The 17,020-nt window shown below is 43.7% G+C and overlaps 1 long non-coding RNA gene across 1 annotated transcript; it reads right to left on the reverse strand.

Moving 5' to 3' along the window:
- Positions 1-280: 280 nt before the first annotated feature.
- Positions 281-13,182, reverse strand: LOC130593483 (uncharacterized). Its single transcript, XR_008970812.1, has 3 exons — positions 12,988-13,182; positions 5,537-5,704; positions 281-1,393 (listed from the first exon to the last, which is right to left on the reverse strand). It is a non-coding gene; the product is annotated as an uncharacterized LOC130593483 (long non-coding RNA).
- Between the last annotated feature and the right edge of the window lie 3,838 nt (positions 13,183-17,020).

Below are 17,020 nucleotides of genomic sequence, written 5' to 3' on the forward strand. Positions count from 1 at the left end.
CTCTTTTACTCCCTTATCATCCTGATTTAGAAAAACTACTAAGGGTTACAAATATTCACACTGTTTGGTCTGTCTTTGAGATGCACATCCTGCTTTATCTTGCAAACTGCCTGCTTTGTTTTGCTAAGGGATATTTATCCTTCATTGTTCTCTTTACAGTTCCCAAGAGCAGGGCATCGACACCTGGTGTTTTCTTCAGTCCTCCAACTCAGGGGACTGAGCAGCCCAAGATCTATCAGTATTATTAAAAGAATGAGGCAAAGAAAGCACTGAATGCTTCTGCTTTTTTTTTCCATCCCTACTTGTCAGGTGACCATCTTCAACAAGCACTGGTCTTATGTTTTCTTTAGACCTCTTTTTGCTATTAACATACTGAAAAAAAAGCCTTTCTTGTTGTCTGACCCAACACTGGCTACTTTCAACTCTAGTTGAGATTTGGTCTTTTGTGTCTTCTCCCTGCATATATGAACCATGGCTCTGTAATCTTCCTGCAAAGCCTAACCTTGCTTCCAGAGATCATTTAATTTCTTTTTCCTCGAGCTCCACAAGGAGTTCCCTGTTCAGCCAAGGTGGTCTCCTACCCTGCTTGCTTGACTTGTAACACACTGGAATTGCCTGCTTCTGTGCTTCTAAAAGGTGGAATGCTTCCAGCATTCATGGACTCCTAAGCCCTGAAAAGCAGATTCCCAGGGGACGCTGCTAAGTAGCTCCCTGAGTAGCTTAGTTTACTCTTCTGAAGTCCAGGGTAGCAACTCTGCTGTCCTTTTTTCTCATTACACCAAAAACATTAAACTCAACCATTGTGTGATCACTGTGTCCAAGACAGCCACCTGTTATCACATCCCCCACAAGTTCTTCTCTATTCATAAATAACAAGTCTACAATGGCATCTTTCCTAGTTGGTTACTGAGTACCTGTGACAAGAAATTATCTCCTACAAACTTCAAGAATTTCCAAGACCTGCTCATCACAGCAGTATGGTATTCCCAGTTAATGCCTGGCAAGTTGAATGTTTTAACATTCTTCCCAGGGCTCTGAAGTCTCTTTTGATTGACCTCAAACTTTTTGTTGCAACATCATTTGTACCCACATGAAGGAGCAGGGATAGCAGTTTGAAGAGCCTAGTTCAACCTTCAGTCTTGTGGTGATGTTTCTAATTTGGGCCCCAGGCAACAAACTTCCCTGAAAAGAGGGTCTGGTCTGTAAACAGGTGCTTCCATTCTGCACAGGAGGGAATCACCAATGACCATAACTTGTCATTGTTTCTTCTCGGCACTGGTTTCACTGCAGGTTTTGTTGTGAGGTTGGTCTCATTTACTGTGGCAAGACTGCTTGCACATGTTCCTCCTCTTTCTCATTATGTGCTTCATCTACCAAAGCCAGGGCCTTGTACCTAAAGTAGCCAAGAGAGTAACTTAGAGGGTAAGGAAGGGTTTCTCTTACTGCTCCATAATGTAACCTTCTTTCACCCCTCCAGGGCCAGTTGCTTGGGGAACGCTCCCTGTTCAGATAAGCCTCTACTTGTCTATGTGTATCCCTTGTGGGTTTTTTAAAATTACATGAGTAACACTCCCTAATCCAAAGTTGTGTTTACTTAGAGGCTTCCAAATAAAAATATTTTGTTTCTTGGAAATCTCAATGTTTTCTAGATGCTCAGAACATTCACAAAATTGATTGGAAGGTCTTTTTAAAAGTTAAATGACTTGCAATAAATTTTCCCATTGTATTACATTCAAACTTTTAGCACTGAATGTTAACTTATGGCTCTATAGTAAGCATACATCAGTCCTCTTTTCCCTATGAATCATGTACACATATTTATGAAGATGCTCCTTTTTAACCCTAGATGTATATATAATGTATAAATAGTGTATAATGTATATATAGTGTATATGTATAACTGTCATCAGGGGACAATTAAGTTTGAATCATATATCTCAGTGACCAGAACACTGAATTAATATATACTGTTACATAAATATTTTTAACTCATGAATTAAGCAAAAAAGCAAAGCTCAAGAAGAAATATCTAGAAACTTAAGTGATATGACTTTCAAAAATATATTTATATATTTAAAATTCTTTCCAAACTCTGGATTCTCAGAGCACAGCTTTAAAAGTTATTAAAAGACAATCTTAGAGCAACCAGGTACTTGAGAATTACACATGAATGAGACAGATACTTCTCTGCTCAAAGAAAGTTCTGAAAAAGAAGCTGTATAGTTATATTCAGCTGTTCTAAACTTTAAATGCATATAGGAAGAAGCATAATGTGCATATTCAATGGTTTTTTAATCAAAAAGGTTAAAAAACTAAAAAAAAAAATATTAAAAGAGCTGAAAAGTTTCAAAACAATATAGTCTGAATCACTACAAACGTTTTTTACTAAAACATTAGACTTATACACATAGAACAGGTATAAAAAGAAATAAGCATCCAATGCTGTCCTGGGTTCAGCAGTAGCAGTCATTTTTCTCCTTCGTGGTAGCTGGTGCAGTGCTGTGTTTTGACTTTCGGCCTGGGAACAGAGCTGATAACAATGATGTTTTGGTTTGGCCAAGGACTTTGTGAGCCTCATGCTCTGCCAGGGAGGAGGGGAAGCTGGGAGGAAGCAGAGACAGGACACCTGACCCAAACTGACCAAAGAGGTATTCCATACCACAGCATGTCATGCCCAGAAGGTAAGTGAGAGTTACCCGGAAGGGCTAGGACTGCAGGGCTGGAGGAGGTATCGGTGGGTGCTTGGTCGGGCTGGGGGGGTGGGGGGGAAGTTATCAGTCAGCTGGTGCTGAGGTGTTGTATTCTCTTCCCTTGTTATCTCCTTTACCGTTATTATTACTGGTGGTAGCAGTTGTGATTTGTCTTATACCTTAGTTACTAAACTGTTCTTATCTCAACCTGTGGGAGTTGCATTCTTTTCGATTCTCCTCTCCATCCCTCCGGGAGTAGGGGGAGGGCAAGAAGGGGGGGAAGTGAGTGAACAAGCTGGCTGGCTGGGTTTAAACCACGACAAATGCCAACATCTTAATGCAAAGATTTGTTATGGAAGTAACTCCTGAATTACAAAACTGGAATTATAAATATGATGTCCATCATATTTAAAAAATCATGGCAGTCAGGTGAAGTTCCCGACGACTGGAAAAAGGGTAATATAACCCCCATTTTCAAGAAAGAGAAAGTGTAAGACCCAGGAAACTACAGACCAGTTAAGTCTCACCTCTGTGCCTGGCAAAATCTTGAAGCAGATTCTCCTAGAAAGCATGCTAAGTCACATGAAAAACAAGGTGGTTGGTGACAGCCAACATAGCTTCACTAAGGAGAAATCCTACCTGACCAATTTGGTGGCCTTCTATGATGGGGCTACGGAACTGATAGACGGGCAGAGCAGTTGATGTCATCTACCTGGACTTGTGCAAAGCATTTGACACTGTCCCACATGACATCCTTGTATATAAATTGGAGAGACATCAATTTGATGGATGGACCACTTGGTGGATAAAGAACTGGCTGGATGGCTACATGCAAAGAGTTGTGGTCAATGGCCCAATATCCAGTTGGAGACCAGTAATGAGTGGTGTCTCTCGGGGATCAGCGTTGGGACTGGTCTTGTTCAACATCTTTGCTGGCGACATGGACAGTGGGATTGATGCACCCTCAGCAAGTTTGCCGACAACACTAAGACTGAGAAAGTTGTGGCTGTTCAAGACTGTGGAAGAGAAGCTGCATGGAGACCTCATAGCAGCCTTCCAGTGTCTGAAGGGGGCCTGCAAGGATGCTGGAGAGTGACTCTTCATTAGGGACTGTAGTAATAGGACATGGGGAAAAGGGTTCAAATTTAAGCAGGAGAAGTTTATGTTAGATATAAGGTATAAGTTTGTGGAGACAGTGTTCTCACAGGAGAATGCATAACTGGTACATAAACTCTGAATAATCCTGAAAGATACAGCAAGGCCATGAGAGGCCCAAAGAAGCTTAAGCAAGCAAGATAAGAAGAAGCTGGAATTCACTGAGTTAATGAGAACTGTGGGACTGTTGGCAAGCTTTCGAAGTCAAGTTCTCACACCTGTGCTTAACCAATTATATGTTAGTCACTAAGGGTCTTCAAGACATGTATCCAATCATAATATGCCAAATCACTGTAAGTGCATGTAAGAAATAGTATATAAGGAGTTAAGGCTTTGTAATAAATTTGGCAATCGCTTGATCACATTTATCGTCTCTGCGTTGTCTGTGACTCCCACGTCAACAGAAGTTCTTCCTTGTGAAGGTGGTGAGGCACCAGAACAGGTTGCCCTGGTAGGTTGTGGCTGCTTCATCCCTGGCAGTGTTCAAGGCCAGGTTGGATGGAGTCTTAGGTGACATGGTCTAGGGTGAGGTGTCCCTGGCCATGGCAGGGGGGTTGGAACTAGATGATCTTAAGGTCCTTTCCAACCCTAACTATTCTATGTGATTGTCCTGGGTTCAGCAGTAGCAGTCATGTTTTTCCTTCGTGGTACCTGGTGCAGTGCTGTGTTTTGACTTCCAGCCTGGGAACAGTGTTGGTGAAGCCGATGTTTTCAGTTGTTGCTAAGTGATGTTTACCCTGACCAAGGACTCTGTGAGGCTCATGCTCTGCCAGGGAGGAGGGGAAGCTGTGAGGAAGCAGAGATGGGGCGCCTGACCTGGGCTAGCCAGGGAGGTATTCCATACCACAGCACGTCATGCCCGGGGTGGGGGGTAACTGGGAGTTACCCGGAAGGACAGGGGCTTCCGGGTGGGACTCGTTTTCTTGGCCAGTGGTATCGTATTCTCTTCCCTTGTTATTTTCCCTTATCATTGTTTTAGCTGATAGTAGCGGTGGTGATTTGTTGCTGGACTGTTCTTGTCTCAACCCGTAGGAGTTGCACTCTTTCGATCCTCCTCCCCGTTCCTCCGGGAGCGGGGAAGGGGAGAGCCCCGGTGGGGGGGGGGGGGGACAGACCTCGATTGTTGTCAGCTGGGCACCACTCACTGGGAGTGAGTGAACAAGTTACCTGACTGGGTTTAAACCACGACAGTGATAGAATTATCTCAGGGAAGATAAAACAGCAACCAAGAGGGACTACTTCATAGCCCTTGCTACTAGTCTTCTACATTCAGTACAGCCTAGCACCGCTGCTGCATTAACATCTGATGTAACTAGAAAACATTTTCCCTAAACTTTCACCACTATTTCTCTTCTTCACCATGGTACCTTCTGATAAAACATATTGGGGGTGGGGGTGTGCATGTAGTTTTGTTGCACCTTTTGAATTGGAAGTTATTTTAGCAGTAGTCCTTTTTATCAGATACATATCTAATAGTCTGATAATTTGCTGTCTGCCAAAACACTTAACCCAAAAGAGTAAAGCAGATTTCATGTGCTAGAACCAGTGAAAACAAGCTTTTTACCACAGATATAGGAACTCGCTATAATTTTTAGCATGCTATTTGAGGAAAAAATTCCTTAATAGTGAAACAAAAATACAAGTTTTTAACTATTGCAAACAGCCCTAATATGAATTAAATTATTACTTACCAAAATCTACTCTTGTTAGTATGCACTGCATTGGATGGTCAGTTGTATGCCTCGTTGTTGTTGCACCACTTTCATAACAAGTTGCACATAAATCATAATCGTAGCAAATTAAACACTTGTATCTGCGACCTCGAAAATTTCCTTTTAAGCATGCATCACAGCTGACACCTATGAACAAAGAAAACCGCTTGAAAACAACAATTTCACATTATTTTAATGATACAGATTTGTTGCTATCACCCCCCAATAACAAAAGGAATTGAGCCGAGCTCTTAAGCAGCTGATGCACAAGACAACTCACTTTAACGCATTTCATACCTTTTAAAATGCAATAATCATCTAAAGTAAAAGTCAAAGTCAAACTCAAAAACCATTCAAGCATTCAAAACAATAATTAGTTAGACTATAAATTCTTTGAATCACTTTTTTCCCCCTGTTCAGCAGCTTGGTTCAAAACTCTCTCAGGGTTAAATAGTACAGTGGTTCATACTGAAGTTTTGTGAAAACAAGCAAACAAAGAAAAACCCTACAGCAAACCATCCCACAAGCCACACAAAAACACACACCACCACAACACCATCCCTTCCTGGCTTTTGTGTTTATTTTTATATTTTCTCTTAGTTCAATGCTGAAGAATACCACAACCATTTTTCATAATGTATACATATCTGGGAACATTATCTTATAAAGTTTTTTGCAGTTTTCTCTGTCATTTCAGCTCTCTGCTGTTAATTTAGATGAGGGCAAAGGAAGCATTATCATTTCATCTGTAAAAGCCCATGAAAACTTGCAGTAGTAAATTAAGGGCCTTCATGAAAATAACTAGTACATACAACATATATAATATTTTGATCAAAGTCCTCTTTGAAGATCAATTTAAATAAGCTTTTCAATACTTCAGTACAAATACAGAAAAAGTTATAGAAATATTGTTATTAGAAGAAAGCGCTGACACTGACTCCAAGAGGATTCGTGGAAAAAGACCAAAAAGGTCTCAAAACTACAACTATCCCAATGATCATTTCCTAACTATAAATTCTATGATCAGATAAAAATCTGGTTTAACACAAGGCACCACTACTATTTGTAGCACCAGGTCCAGAGAATAAAATTATGTAGAGAGTATTCTCTCAACATCTCTCCAAGCTAGTATTTCTTCATATAACTCCAAATTACCATATTTTCAGTTTGACAACATGACAGCAGGTGGCATAACACGCTACTTTCATATACTTTTAATGTAACAGGTGAGGAAAGCATCAAGGAAAAAAAAAAGCCTCGAAAGTTCATCTCTCTTTTTTTTTTTAACCTATACATTGTGTTAATTAAAAATTTAGAAGTTTGCCTCTGCCCTGGGTTCGCTGGGATCAAGTTATTTTTCTTCCTAGGAGGCTGGTGCAGTGCTGTATTTTCAGCTTTAGTGTTGAGAATGCTGATAACACACCAATGTTTTAGTTGTTGTTAAGTAGCACTTACACTGATCAAGGACTTTTCAAGTCTCTTATGATTTGACAGTGAGGAGGGGCACAAGAAGCCAGGAAGGACCTGAGACAGGACACCTGACCCAAACTAGCCAAAGGGGTATTCCATACCCACAGCATGTCATGCCCAGTATACAAACTGAGGGGAGTTACACAGTAGGGACCATCTTGCTGCTCAGGGATGGGCTGAAGAACGGTCAGCAGGTGGTGAGCAATTTTATTACGCATCACTTGTGGTTTTTTATTTTGAATTACAATTTCTTCTTGTTTCTTTTTCCTATTATTATCACTGTTGTCATTATTTCTATTATTGTTATATCTTATTTAATTTCAATTATTAAATTGTTCCTATCCCAACCCATGGGTTTTACCGTTCTCCTCCCCATCTCACCCAGCAAGGGGGGGAATGGGAGTGAGTGAATGAATGTCTGTGTGGTACTTACTTACCAGCTGGATTTAAGTGACAACAGTCCTTTTTGGTGCCCAAGGTGAGGCACGAAGGGTTGGGATAACAACAGATCTGACCAGGGTATGTTAAAAAAAAAAATTGTTGTAAGCATTCACTGTATCGTAATAATAGCTGGTCATAATGTTCCCTCATTCGTTCTCAGAATTCATGTGCATGTGCTAAATGGTATGCTATGTAATGCTGTTCTTGTCATATGTGCTCCCTGTGCTGATGTTTATTCACTGGGCTTGGGCTAAGGTTGTTTCATTGTACTTTCTAGTGCTGGGTTATGATATGATAGAATCACTGGTCATGAAACTAATCTAGTATGCACACTCGGTACTGTCATCACCTTTGTCCATCAGGAGCAATCTGGTGGGAACTGGTTTTGCCATAAAACAAAGTAAGGTCAACAGACCTGCACAGGAGATTCAATTTTTGGGAATAAGATGGATGTTGTCACATCCCCACATACATGATCCACAAAACAACAGCAAAGTCTCCACCAACTAATAAGAAAGAAATACAAGCTTTCTTAGGTATTTTGGAGAATGCACATCCCAAATTACAGTCTGACTGTAAGCCCTCTCTATCATGTGACCTGGAAGAAGAACGATTTCAAATGGGGCCATGAGCAACAACAAGATTTTGAACAAATTAAATGAAAGTTCATGCAGTAGCCCTTGGACCACGCTGGACAGGGCAAAATCTGAAAAATGTGCTCTACACCGCAGCTGGGGAGAATGGTCCTACCTAGAGCCTCTGGCAGAAAACTCCAAGGGAGGCTCAAGGTCGATCCCTCGGCTTTTGAAGTCAGGAATACAGAGAATCCAAGGCCGGCTATACTCCAATTGAAAAAGAGATACTGGCAGCCTATGAATGGATTCGAGCCGCTTCAAAAGCGACTGGCACTGAATCACAGCTCCTCCTGGCACCCCAGATGCGCATGCAGGGCTGGATGTTCAAAGGCACGGTCTCCTCTACACATCACGCAACTGATGCTAAATGGAGTAAGTGGGAAGCACGTATACAAGTTTGTTTTCCCTTAACACATTGGACTCACTATTCTGGTATGTCAAACTTAATCACATTTTTCACCTCTACCGTGGCTGAAAGTTTCAGAGAATAAGTTATCACACAAGCATTTTATATGCAACATGCTTAATACTAACATATTAAATAAATACAGTTGCATATTTATTCATGTTTTTCCAATCAAATATAATTTATTCTTATGCTATAATATGTGGTTAACCCCTTCTAAAAGTAAACAGAATAGAGGAGATAAGTATCAGATTAAGATGAACATCTGATATAATGTCAAAGAAAGGAGAACAGTACTGAATAATATTAGGGTTAAAATACCAACATGCACTGGGATTAATTATCAAAAGTACAAACAGAACATCAAATGTGAAATCTAACAAGATAACATGAACATCTAAACAAAAAAAAAAAATTGTTCCCTTTCATAAGCAGAAATAACAACTTATTTTCTCTCTAAACAGTAAAAGAATTTTCCATTTAAATTCAACAAATACAGCACACTATCAAGCTGATAATAGGAGTACGTAAAAATAACATTGGAAATCCCAAAATTAGCTCACACAGGGTACACAGCCGTCCTGGGTTCAGCAGTAGCAGTCATTTTTCTCCTTCTTAGTAGCTGGTGCAGTGCTGTGTTTTTTACTTTCAGCCTGGGAACAACGCTTATAACACCAATGTTTTCAGTTGTTCCTAAGTATATGTTTACTCTGACCAAGGACTTTATCAGTCTCATGCTCTGACAGGGAGGAAGGGAAGGGGAGGAAGCAGAGACAGAACACATGACCCAAACTAACCAAAGGGGTATTCCATACCACAGCACATCATGCCCAGTATATAAACAGGGGGGAGTTACCCAGAAGGGGTAGATCGCTGCTCGGGTCAGGCTGGGTATGAGTTGGTGGGTAGTGAGCAGTTGTATTCTCTTCCCTTGTTATTTCCCTTACCATTATTATTACTGGTGGTAGCAGTAGTGGGTTTGTGTTATACCTTAGTTACTGGGCTGTTCTTATCTCAACCCCTGGGAGTTACATTCTTTCGATTCTCCTTCCCATCCCTCCGGGAGCAGGGGGGAGGAAGGTAGGGAGTTGAGCAAGCAGCTGCGTGGTTCAGAGTTACTAGCTGGGCTTAAACCAGGACAGTTCTTTGTGGCACCCAACATGGGGCACAAGGGTTGAGATAACAAAAGATCTGACCAGAGTGTGTCTAATCATATTTGTGATAAGCATTCATTGTTTTGGATTAACAGTCACTCCTCACAATGCTGATTTATCGGCTTTCAAAGCTGTTGCTCTTCATCTCAGAGTTTCAGCATGTCGCACCTCACTTACAGCCAGTATTTGGTGTTTTAGTGTTTATCAGCTAGGGGGCTTGAGCTATGGTTCTTCTTTCACTCTACTTTATGGTAATGACTTGTAATACAATAGACTCATTGATCATGAAACTGATCTGGCTTGCATTCCCAGTGTGGTCATCACCTCTATACTTTCAGAGGTATATAATGGAATTGTTTAGAAATTACACATAAACCTATGAAGGAGACATTCCCTATCACCTCCAGCTCCCCCTCCAGATGTGCATGGGGATCACCATGTTGGCACACATACAGTGTATTTTACCCACGACCATTATGTCCAATCTTGAAAGTTAAGCAGAGTTGGGTTTGGGTCATGTCTAGGGTTAGATGACGATATAGGAGGACCAAGAGATTTTCCCTGAGGCTGGACAGTCATGAGTGGCAGGGTGCGTGGGAGTGTATGGGCAAGTATCTAGGCCACTGGGCCCCTCCAGTGCTTTGGAACTTTACCACTGAACAAGGGCAAAATCCAGAAAAATTAGTAAAATCTTAAATGAAGTATGTTGTCATTCTGGCCACACCAGAGACGGACAAATCATGGCAATGTGCTTGTTCCTGGCCTACACCTAGAGCCTTGTTCAACACTATACAGCACCTTGAAAGGGAAAAAAAATGTCTCTGGATCTGATGGCAAAGCAACAGAATGCGTAGCTAGCCCAACTACAAATACAGCACCTACACCAACCCTAGTCACAAGTACAGCAGCTACCCAAACTGACTGCAAAAGATAATGCAACTAATCCAATTCCAAGCACAGCAACTACACTAACCACAGCGACAAGTACAGCAGCTACAAAAACACAGCAACAGACAGTGCAGCTGCTGATGCTACTCAAACCCCAAGACCAGTGGCTGCACCAACCCCAACAACAGATACTGCAGCCACTCCAACCACAGTGATAATCACTGCAGCTAAACCAGAGGACCAATTCATGCCAATATCGGCTGCCCCTGTACGCAAGGGGAAAAGCAAAAAAGATGCACAAAAAGCAACCTGTAGAGCAAAGAAAGATAAAGAAACAATGCATTTATTACACGGGACAGCATCTGATCAGAAGTCCTGCACAGGAGATTCAATTATTGGGAATAAAATGGCAAGATGGACATCACCAGATCCCCACAGATGTGATCAGCAAAATTACAACAATGCCTCCACCAACCAATAAGAAAAGAAAACAGCTTTCTTTAGAGTTGGGGTTCTGGAGAATGCACATCCCAAATTACAGTTCAATTGTAAGCCCTCTCTATCATGTGACCCAGAAGAAGAATGATTTCAAATAGGGCCCTGAGCAACAACAAGCCTTTGAGCAAATTAAACGAGACAGAGTTCATGCAGTAGCCCTTGGACCAGGCCAGACCAGGCCAGATGTAAAAAAATGTGCTCTACACCACAGCCGGGGAGAATGGTCCTACCTGGAGCCTCTGGCAGAAAGCTCCAGGGGAGACTCAAGGTCGACACCTCAGCTTTTGGAATTGGGGATACAGAGGATACAAGGGCGGCTATACTCCTACTGAGAAAGAGATACTGGCAGCCTATGAAGGGGTTCGAGCTGCTTCAGAAGTGATTGGCACTGAAGCACAGCTCCTCCTGGCACCCCAGTTGCCCCTGCTGGGCTGGATGTTCAAAGGCAGGGTCTCCTCCACACATCATGCAACCAATGATACATGGAATAAGTGGGCTACGCTAATTCGACAAGCTCCAACAAGAAACTGCAATCATCCAGGAATTCTAGAAGTCATCATGGACTGGCCAGAGGGCAGAGATTTTGGAACGTCACCAGAGGAGGAGGTGATGTGCGCTGAAGAGGCCCCACCATATAATAAACTGTCAGAAAGTGAAAAGCAGTATGCCTTGTTTGCTGATGGGTCTTGCCGTATTGTGGGAAAGCATCGGAGATAGAAGGCAGCCGTATAGAGTCCCCAACGACAAGATGCAGAAACCGCATCGAATCAATTTGCAGAGGTGAAAGCCATCCAGCTGGCCTTGGACATCGCTGAACAAGAAAAATGGCCAGTACTTCATCTCTAAACTGACCTGTGGATGGTGGCAAATGCCCTGTGGGGGTAGTTGCAGCAGTGGAAGCAGAGCAACTGGCAACACAGAGGTAAACCCATCTGGGCTGCTGCACTGTGGCAAGATATTGCTGCCTGGATGCAGAACCTGCTAGTGAAGGTACGTCATGTAGATGCCCATGTACCCAAGAGTCGGGCCACTGAGGAACACCAAAACAACCAACAAGTGAATAAAGCTGCTAAGATTGAAATGGCTCAGAAGGACTTAGATTGGCAACATAAGGGTGAACTATTTTTGGCCCGGTGGGCACATGACACTTCAAGCCATGAGGACAGAGATGCAACATACAGATGGGCACACGATCGAGGGGTTAACAATAGACACTATTGCCCAGGTTATTCATGAGTGTGAAACGTGCTGCAATTAAGCATGCCAAGCAGTTAAAGCTTTTCTGGTATGGAGGATGATAACTTAAATACAAATATGGAGAGGCCTGGCAGATTGACTATATCACACTTTCACCAACCCACCAAGGCAAGCGCCATGTGCTTACCATGGTGGAAGCAACCACCAGATGGTTGGAAACATACGCTGTCCCCCACGCCGCTTCCCGAAACACTATCCTGGGCATTGAGAAACTGATTTTGTGGCGACACAGCAACCCAGAGAGAACTGAGTCAGATAATGGGACTCATTTTCAGAACAACCTTATAGACACATGGGCCAAAGAACATGGCATCGAGTGGGTATATCACATTCCCCTGTCACGCACCAGTCTCTGGGAAAATCAAACGGTACAATGGGCTGTTAAAAACTACACTGAGAGCAATAGGTGGTGGGACTTTCAAACACTGGGATACGCATTTACCAAAAGCCACCTGGTTGGTCAACACGAGGGTATCTGCCAACAAGGCTGGCCCAGCCCAGTCAGGGGCCTTTTACATGCTGTAGAAGGGGATAAAGTTCCTGTGGTGCACATAAAGAATTTGCTGGGGAAGAAAGTCTGGGTTATTCCTGCTTCTGGTAAAGGTAAACCCACTCATGGGACTGCTTTCACTCAGGGACCTGGATATACCTGTCGGGAAGATGGGGAACTGCAGTACATACCTCAAGGGGATTTAACTTTGGGTGAAAATAGCCAGTGAGCTTTGATGAAACCAGACAAGATCAGCAGTGACCTGATGAATTCAGCCGTGTCATCAGCAGGTAACAATGCAACACTACACATTGTCTCTCCTGCCCTGAAAGACGTTTACAAGAGATGGAGCCTGACATCATGGACTTCATGAATTCAGCAAATTTATAAAGATGGTCCATGGAATAAGTTATGATATACCTCTCTTTGTGTGTGCATATATGTATATATATTAAGAGACAAAAAGCAATGGTATATTGAAAATTTTGGATCTGAGCATGACCTGAATGGTATGGAATAAGGGGTGGATACTGTCCTTGGTTCAGCTGTAGAAGTCATTTTTCTCCTTAGTAGCTGGTGCAGTTCTGTGTTTTTTACTTTCAGCCTTCTCTTCTCCAGGCTGAAGAAGCCCAGCTCTCTCTGCCTGTCATCAATGGAGAGGTGCTCCAGCCCTCTGATCATCTTTGTGGCCGTCCTCTGGACTTGTTCAAGCAGATCCACATCCTTTTTGTATTGGGGACCCCAAGAACTGAATGCAGTCCTCCAGGTGCGTTCCCATAAGAGTGGAGTAGAGGGGGACAATCTCCTCCCTTGACCTGCCGGTCATGTTCCTTTTGATGTAGCCCAGCATACAGCTTCCTGGGCTACAAGTGCACATTGCTGGGTCATGCAGAGCTTCTTGTAAACTATCATCCCCAAGTCCTTCTCAGGGCTGCAAATCATGAAATGATGGGTTTTGTTTCTTAGAGAAGAGGGGTGAGCAGAACTGCCATCTTGGACTTCTGGAGGGCAAACTTTGGCCTACCTAGGGATGCAGTCCTGAAGGGTAAAGGGGTCCATGTGTGAAAAGAGATTTGGCTGAAACTCAGGGAAGGGAAGGGGGGGGAAGGTAAGGGAGGGGCAGACAATTCAGGGGGACTACATGAATGTTGTGAAGTTATGTAGGGAAAAAAAAAAAAGCTAAAAAAAAAAAAATCAAAAGGGCAAAGCCAAACTACAACTTAACCTGGTGTCCTGGGTTCAGCAGTAGCAGCCATTTTTCTCCTTCTTAGTAGTTGGTGCAGTGCTGTGTTTTTCACTTTCAGCCTGGGAACAACACTGATAAAACCGATGCTTTTAGTTGTTGCTAAGTAATGTTTACTCCGACCAAGGACTTTCTGAGTCTCATGATCTGCCAGGGAGGAGGGGAAGCCAGGAAGAAGCAGAGACAGGAAACCTGACCCAAACTAACCAAAGGGGTTTTCTATACCACAGCACATCATGCCCAGTATATAGACTGGGGGAGTTACCCAGAAGGGCTAGATCACTGCTCAGGTCGGGCTGGGTATCGGTCGGTGGGTGGTGAGTGGTTGTACTCTCTCCCCTTTTTATTTCCCTTATCATTATTATTATTGGTGGTAGCAATAGTGGTTTTGTGTTATACCTTAGTTATTGGACTGTTCTTATCTCAACCTGTGGGAGTTACATTCTTTCGATTCTCTTCCCCAGTCAAATCTTCTTGGCTCCCAATGTGGGGCACAAAGGGTTGAGACAACACCACATCTGACTAGAGTGTGTCTAATCGTATTTGTGATAAGCATTCATTGCTTCAGATTCATAGTCACTCGTCACAATGCCGATTTATTTGCTCAGTTGTTGCGCTTGATCTCGGAGTTTCAGAATGTCGCACCTTACTTATAGCCAGTATTTACTGTTTTAGTGTTTATTCAGCTATGGAGCCTGGGCTAAGGTTCTTGTTTCGCTGTACTTTATGGTAATGACTTGTAATACAATAGAATCATTGATCATGAAACTGGTCTAGCTTGCATTCCCAGTATGGTCATCACTTCTATACTTTGGGAGGCATATAATGAGAAATTTTAGCAATTACACATCTTTTTTTTTTCCCCCCTCCTTGAAGGGTCAACCTATGAAGAAGACATTCCCTCACACCCCCCACTCCCCAACAGGCTAATTTACAGCAGCATTTGAGAATACTAAAGGTTTTGGAGGGCCTTTGAATACCTCTGAAACCTGTCTGCTGCTTTTGCAGAGAATCAGCATGTTGCTACACAGATAGCATGCATTTTACCCACAGCCATCCCACCTTGAGAACACAGTATTTCGTCAGATCTTGAAAGCTGAGCAGGGTCAGGCTCGGGTCTTGCCTAGGGTTAGACGATGATATAAGAGGACCACCAAGGGATTTTCCCCAAGGCTGGACAGTCATGAGTGGCAGGTTGTGCGGGATCCTATGGACAAGCATCTGGGCCAGTGGGCCCCTCCAGTGCTTTGGAGCTTCACCACTGAACAAGTGCAAAATCTGGAAAAACTAGTAAAACGCTTAAACGAGGTGTGCTGTCATCCTGACAATACCAAAGAGGCACAAATCATGACAACTTGCTGGGGCTTGGCCTATGCCTATACAGCCCAGCACAACACTATCCAACACGTTCAAAGGGAAAACATGTCTCTGGATCTGATGGCAAAGCAACAGGCAACGCAGCCAATCAACCCCAAGCACAGCAGTTCCCCGAACCCCTACAACAGACACAGCAGCCACTCCAACCCCAGCGACAGACACGGCAGCCGCTCCAACCCCAGCGACAGACACGGCAGCCGCTCCAACCCCAGCGACAGACACGGCAGCCGCTCCAACCCCAGCGACAGACACGGCAGCCGCTCCAACCCCAGTGACAGACACGGCAGCCGCTCCAACCCCAGTGACAGACACGGCAGCCGCTCCAACCCCAGTGACAGACACGGCAGCCGCTCCAACCCCAGTGACAGACACGGCAGCCGCTCCAACCCCAGTGACAGACACGGCAGCCGCTCCAACCCCAGTGACAGACACGGCAGCCGCTCCAACCCCAGTGACAGACACGGCAGCCGCTCCAACCCCAGTGACAGACACGGCAGCCGCTCCAACCCCAGTGACAGACACGGCAGCCACGGCTGCCACAGTGATAGTTACTGCAGGCAGCTAAGCCAAAGGACCAATCCATGCCAATATTGGTTGCCCCTATAAGCAAGGGGAAAAGCAAACAAGGGCCACAAGGAGCAACTCATGCAGAGAGAAAAGATGAAGAGCCAATGCAGGTACTACAGGGAATGACATCTGAAAAAGAGTTATTAATACATAAATCAGAGGAAGAAGAAGAGGAGGTGACTTCTCGAACCCAGGCCTCAACCGAGCTGTGGAATATACAAAAATATTTCACCCGTCTTCCACAGGAGCACATCATCAACTGGTTCCTCAGATGCTGAAACAATGGGACTGACGGTCACAAACCAGGAGGTAGTGAAGCCAAGCAGCTGGGATCGCTTGTTCGAAGACAATCTCACCCCTTCCATCATTTCATCTGTGGATAAAGCTGTCCCAAGTGGTCAAACAATTGAGACAATCTATCCAACCTATCCAGCTCCCCACATGTACCAACCCAGCTATTAAGAGAAGGTGCCCTACTGCTCAAGAGAGAAGATATAGGGTGGCCCATGGCATGTATCTCCTATGCTTTTACCAGTGGGATCACGCAGAAGATATGAGAAAGTGAGATGGAAAACCTACGTCAGCTCTGAAGGAACGAGTGCGTGAATTGAAGAGGAAAACAACATCAAAAATGATCCTCCCAAAAATGCTGTGCCAGTCTCTAGTGAGCAGTTGCCCAGATGGAGCGGAAGAGCTGATTTTACTCCAACATCTGTGATAAGGAATACTAAACCCTTCCTACAAGATGTAAGTGAAGAATCTCATGATCACTAATCTCCAGCCAGGTAGAGGAGAGGGACAAGTGGGTTTATTAGACTATGTGGATCACATGGCCTGGCACATCAGTCCCACAGGAGTATAAAGCTCTAGTAGATACCAGTGCACAGCATACCCTGACCCACCAAGCTATCAAGGGGTGGAACACATTTGTATTTCTGGAGTGACAGCAGCATCTCAAGAGATGACTGTACTGGAAGCTAAAATCAGCCTGACTGGGAGGAAATGGCAAAAGCACCCCACTGTGACAGGTCCAGAGG

The sequence above is a fragment of the Pezoporus wallicus genome, unplaced genomic scaffold (assembly GCF_028554395.1).
Source record: "Pezoporus wallicus isolate ANWC-B61680 ecotype Strahan unplaced genomic scaffold, APGP_CSIRO_Pwel_v1 contig_13991, whole genome shotgun sequence".
Classification (NCBI taxonomy): Eukaryota; Metazoa; Chordata; class Aves; order Psittaciformes; family Psittacidae; genus Pezoporus; species Pezoporus wallicus.